We start from the raw sequence: 6,179 nt of genomic DNA, 5'->3' as shown, positions 1-6,179 counted from the left end.
AATTGTTTGGTAGGACAGAGTGAGTACGTTCCAATAAAAAACTATTTTGAACTATATATGTGCATACATTTTTGGACATGACAACAATATAGAAGATAAAACCCTCATATCTTTGTCATTTTGGGTGATAAAACAACAAAAATGGTAGCAAAATGAGCTTAGACAGTGACCTTTAATAAGATAATTTATATATTCATTCATATTAATGAGAAAATGACATAGTTTTGTTAATGAATTACTTTTTTGTCAAAGTTTTACATCGATTTTATTTTATCAAACAAAGTCACTCAGTAATTTCTAAAACGTTATTTTGTTGGCCTAAATATAAATAGTTTTCTCTACAATAGGTACGTTTAGCTAATTTAAATTGCAAAGCTTGAACCAGAGCTACGATCAACACAAATTTTCAGGAAACAAAATATTACTAAAGCTGAATAATATGATATAATTAATTGTTATATTATTTGGAATAAAGTGTATAAAATATAGAGTAACCAATTATTTGAAAGAGAATTCGGTATGTAACGTTCTTTAGATATTCAATACTTTTGTTTCGTACTATTATTGTTTAAAAAATATCCCAGAAAAAGAATAAATATCACGTCATTTTGTACTTTGACAATACAGTAACAATAACAATGTCTTTACTTGTCAGACATTGAGATTTGTTTCAATAACGTTCTTATAAATTCGTTACCACTACGGATGTTTCCATTTTAAATATATTTAAGAAGAAATCGAAGCAACGATGCTCAACAAATTGACTCGTTTAAAGTGTAAGGAGTAAATTTGAAGTTTTTCCCTCTAACTAAAAATTTTTTATTCGTGGGATCATAAAGCGTATACATATGCTATCATTACTTTGAGTGAAACAGCAGGTTTTGTAAGAAGCGTTTTTAATTCTGAATTTCAGAAATAGGTGCGTTATAAGGAAATGCACAACTCCCGCCCGGTTAATACTTTACTTTTCAGTAGGTTTAACCCTCTGAAACTTCACAAAACAATATTCTGGTTCATCAATTTCACGATTTAAAATCTGGAGGTCTTGCTTAAAATACCTAGTATATTTCCCTTTGCTTGTTAGGCTTTTCAACAGTAAATATTTCATTAATGTGCACAAAATATATTACTACAATACTGCATGTGCTTCTTAAATTTCAAAGTAAAATGCTTTATTACTCACATGAGTTACTGCATAAATACACTACGATCATACAAAACAAGGATCAATATTTATGGAAAAGACCTCAAATCATAATCCTAGAGCATTGTCTGGATATGAACATGATGTGAACGTGCTTAAGATATACATACAAAAATACACAGAGTAAAACATGTTGACAGCAATAACGAAAGTATCAAATGAAGAAAAAACATATCACACGAATGCTGATGGTCTTTAACTCCAGATTCAAACTGCTTAATACACTAAAATTGAGATAAAACTAATAAATTATTATTTTTAACAAGTTAGTCGTTTTCGTTACATTCTCATTAATATTCATGAATATACAAATTAAATCTATTGACATAACAACACTGTGTGTAAAGCAAGTATCTAAGGTCTGTTTTTGGTACCATCTTTTATCTGTAATCGAAGCTACAGTCAAGATGTTTAGCATGCTACTTATATCTTAACTAGAGTGAAACAAAGATATCTGATGTACGTGTCCCCAGCTCCGGAACATGTTGGGGTCGCTTTGAACATCGACATTTATTAATGAATCTCAAATGACACTCAAGGATTTTAAAAGTGTCACATCAATATATCGAAAGATCAAACACCATCTTGCAGAGTCATTGAAATCATACTAAATAGTTTGCGATCTAAGATTCACCTTTTGACACCAAAAACGTTAAAATAGTTTTATCGTTGGAAAAAAACAAAATGATTTTTAAATGTTGTTACGTTTTAAATAATATTCTATATATATATTCTTTTTCGACGACAGAACAACATTTAGAATAGAACGGAATAAATCTACTTATGACGAACATTTCAAAAATATATACTTTTATACTTTACGGAAATATTTTTGATCAAATTTTTGAAATGTTTGGATGGGGCGGGTTTTTTTTTTAATTCAGTGTGTGATAACACCTTAATATTAGGCATTGCATTATTAGTCACTAGAAGATGTGTTTACTGTAAATTGTAAACAGGATATTTTAGTCACGGTCTCACATATATTTTACGCAGCACATTTATTAATTAGATGACGTTGCAGCACATTTGTGATACACCCTAAATTTAGTTATTGCACAGAAAGGTCTTATTTGCCCAACCTGACACAAAGCGCTTTTATGTAATGATGGCCTAAAAGCGTAGTTAACAATCTCTATTAAATGTATTGTAAGAATATATCTACGAGTAAATATCTAGCAGACACTTTTCTTACATTTTTTTTTATTTCCATATTTTTTCCTTTCAAGACTTCTCTTGTAAGATATCTAGGTTGCGTACCTCCAGGATTTACGTTACAAACCTATAAAGACTAAAATCCGACAAACGTTCATTCCTATTATAAGAACATGTCAAGAAATTTGTAAAACATGGTGTTTTGTTTTAGCTCTAATACTTTTGTTACGTCTAAGGATAACACGAGCTTGTTACTTAGAATACAGGTAACAGAAAAACAAACAGTTATAGTAGGCATATCTGAAAACAAAGATTCCTGGATAAGTTGTTTAAGATGTTATAGAATGTCTGGATTTTGAAGTTAGCTTCATTTGACCATGGGTAGTGCTGTTGTCATATTCAATGTCATGTTCACTTGAATTTTTCACCCACAGGTAAAATAACACAATCAGGTTCTTTGACAGAGCTGTTTCTTTCAATGTACACTTTTAACACATTTATATGACAACTGTTTTTGCTTGTGCCTCCAATGTATTTCAGATCACTTCACTTCTTTTCAACAGTACTAGTATGAGGATCATAATATCTAGCTTGTAATGGTTTACCAGGGATAGGTAAATGTGCCAAAACTCTATCACTTGGTTAAAAGCTTCTTTCTTCGGCACATCGATCATAACTTGATTTCATTTTGTTTTGAGACGATTGCTAATTTGCACGTGCCAGTTCACAAGCTTTTGTCAATTTAGTTCTAAAGTCCATAACATACTGTAGAATTTTAAGAAATGTAATCTTCTGAAATAAATTTCTATCTAAGTAATTTTAAAGGTCCACGGACACTGTGAACAAACACTTATTCAAACTGATTCTTGTCCAGACTCTCAGTCTGCAAATAGCAATACATGAACACCTTCATCCCAGTCCTTCTTTGTATAAAAACAAAACGTTCTAAATAATATTTTTAATGTTTGATGAAGTCTTTCTTAGGGACTCTGACTTTGCGGATGATCGGTTGAACAATTGTATTGTTTTATGCCTATGTTATGTAGTATTTGTTGAAATATGTTTGACATAAAAGAAGACTCCAATTTTCCTTGCATGAAATAGTTATCAGCTTCTTCCTTTTTTCTTGAAAAGGTGGAACTAACATAATATGTTTGGTGACATCAAAGTGAGAAGAACTTAGAGAAGGTTCTTTTCATCGACTTGCCAGTCCTAACCTTTTCATTTCTATTTCAAATTGTATTCGTTTTGCTTCCATTTCTCTATTTCGTTCTCTTACTGCTCATTCCATTTATAACTTGTTCTCTTCTAACCATATTTATTTCGTCCCTTTCTTGATATTCCAACTTCTTCAATTGCATTTCTTCAGACTGAGATTCAACAAAAAAAAATGACATAACAGATGCATCAAAAATGTTTTCATCCATGAGGTATTAAACAATAGTATTCCTTATTTATTGTTTGAGCATGGACGATTTTACTTTAGAAATGTTATATTGCTTGACAAGTAGAAGTAAATCAGATTTCCTGGCTAACTGAAACATTTCCTAGGATGGCTGAGTCGCAAACATATCAATATCAAACGATATATTGACAGCAACAGGTATGAATATAGTACCCAAAATCAAAATAAAGATGTCTTTTATACAAAATATTTTTGCAACATTCAGCTACAAAGTCTCAAAATATGAATGGAAAAGTATATCAATGTTCGAATACGGGACGATCCCCCTCCCCCTCCTCCAATTTCTGTTACGTCTAAGGGTAACAAGTGCTTGGTAATTAGAATATTAAAGGTAACAGAAAAAAACAACCCAAAAACTATTAACAATAACAAAGTTTATTATGAAAAGTAACATTTCAAATACCTTAAAATGTTAACTAGCCGTAAAGTCCAATCTAATATGCAAAAATAGCCCAACTCCTGTCCTGGTCAAATGTAAATCCACTCAGTATAAATTCCAAACTTTCATCCAAATAATATAAATCCTCCCTTCAAAGATAATTTGTTATATCCACAATGTTAGTGTACATCCTTCAAAGTCTTAATGTTCAAACTTGCAGTATTTTGTTATAAAGGAATACTGAAAAGTGTTCAATAAGATCTTACTTTAGATTCTGCCATGGTCTCAGACAGATTTTTATTTAAAGCATCATAGAATGCTATAGCACTTTCATGTATCACCAAGGATAAAAAGATGTTTCTTGAAAAAAAAAACACAAACAAACAAACTTTAAAACAGTGTAAACACCCTACTAATTGACATACATGATGTCTCAAAACCAGGTCGTACTTCGATAATCAATGAGTCACCAATATTAAAAAAAACAAAACATAATGCAGGGATCATAATGGGGAATGACATGTACATAACACTTTGTTTAAATAATGACTATTTTGAAACTGTTTAACGTTTTGAAGAGATCCGCAGAAGATCACACAGAGCAGACAGTGATGTCATTCAACCTTTGAAAAGTAGAAAAAAGGTAGAAACCCGTGGACTCGATAATGATATTTTGCTGACTTTTGCATGACTAAGTTTGTTCAGCAAAATGAAGTGATTTGTAAAACTGTATGAGATTTAGGATAGTCCCATTGACTCAAAACATTTAAAACTAATTCCATGTATCTGTAGTCTAAACATTGTAAACTGTGAAAGTATAATGCATATATTTTGCGCCGATGTTCTGTTAAAGTAGGGGTATAAACCGTTTATTTTCGGGGAAACAGTACAAGTATTTTGTAAATATAACATGTTTTCTTCAAACGCCAGCATAATAGTTTTCCGGAATAAGATATATCATAGTTCTCCCAATCAAAAAACAAATGCTTCACATAGTTACAGTTAACGTTTGCGTAATCGTAACGGGTTGAACCATTTTATTCTTGAAAAATTTCAGATATATAAACCCATTGTTTTCAAACTTCAGTCAGATTCTGGCAAGGGTTATTTACTTACTTACTCATTCTATAAACAAAGTTGCATTGTCAAAAAACTCTTTAACCAATACAAACAATTAAACTATATATAACAAGTGACAGTGCCAATTTAGATTCATCACACATAGTTATATTTATTTCTTTCCGTTTATATCTTATTTTTCCAGCTTGTTATGACCTTATTTTTGCATTTATTTGAATAACTAAAGAGAAGCAAATTTTGTTAAATTCGTTTTGCTTATAAGCCAGCGAAAATGTAAAGCCGACCTTGTTTACCATTGCGAAGCTATTAGCAATGTTAAAAACTTACAAAATGTGTACCGAAGCTTTTTTTTAAATTTAATACTATTCGCAAAGTATAAGCGTTATACTCAGCAACACATAAAACACTAAAGCACAAAAAAGTTAAACTACGTACACACCTTCGAAAGCAAATTTCCAGCTTGAAAACTTTTCAAATGTATTATATGACAGTGGTGTTATATTTAATATAAGATATGACGCAACAAAATTATTCTTAAAGGCGTGCCTTCATTTAAATATAATTCATGCTAACCAAAATGTCTGACATTGACCAAATTTAAATATTATTTAATAAATTTAACATGAATACCATGGGTGGATGTATTCTTTAGAAATAAATAGATATGTACAATAATATTAACTTCCCAGTTGTGATTAAATGTTCCAGATCATAGATTTTTGATTTCGTGTGTTTTCTTTTTTTCTTTTGTTCATGTGAACACTCCTGTTTTAAAAGATTTTCGCTGCAGACTCATTGGCTTATAATATCTTAACTTTTTTGTCGTTACGTATAATTTACGTTGATGTTTCCCCTTAAAATAAATTTAGTCTATATTTTTACAGCCGTTATCGCTT

This window comes from Mercenaria mercenaria, chromosome 10, assembly GCF_021730395.1.
Source record: "Mercenaria mercenaria strain notata chromosome 10, MADL_Memer_1, whole genome shotgun sequence".
Taxonomy (NCBI): Eukaryota; Metazoa; Mollusca; class Bivalvia; order Venerida; family Veneridae; genus Mercenaria; species Mercenaria mercenaria.
This window is presented reverse-complemented; position numbering follows the sequence as displayed.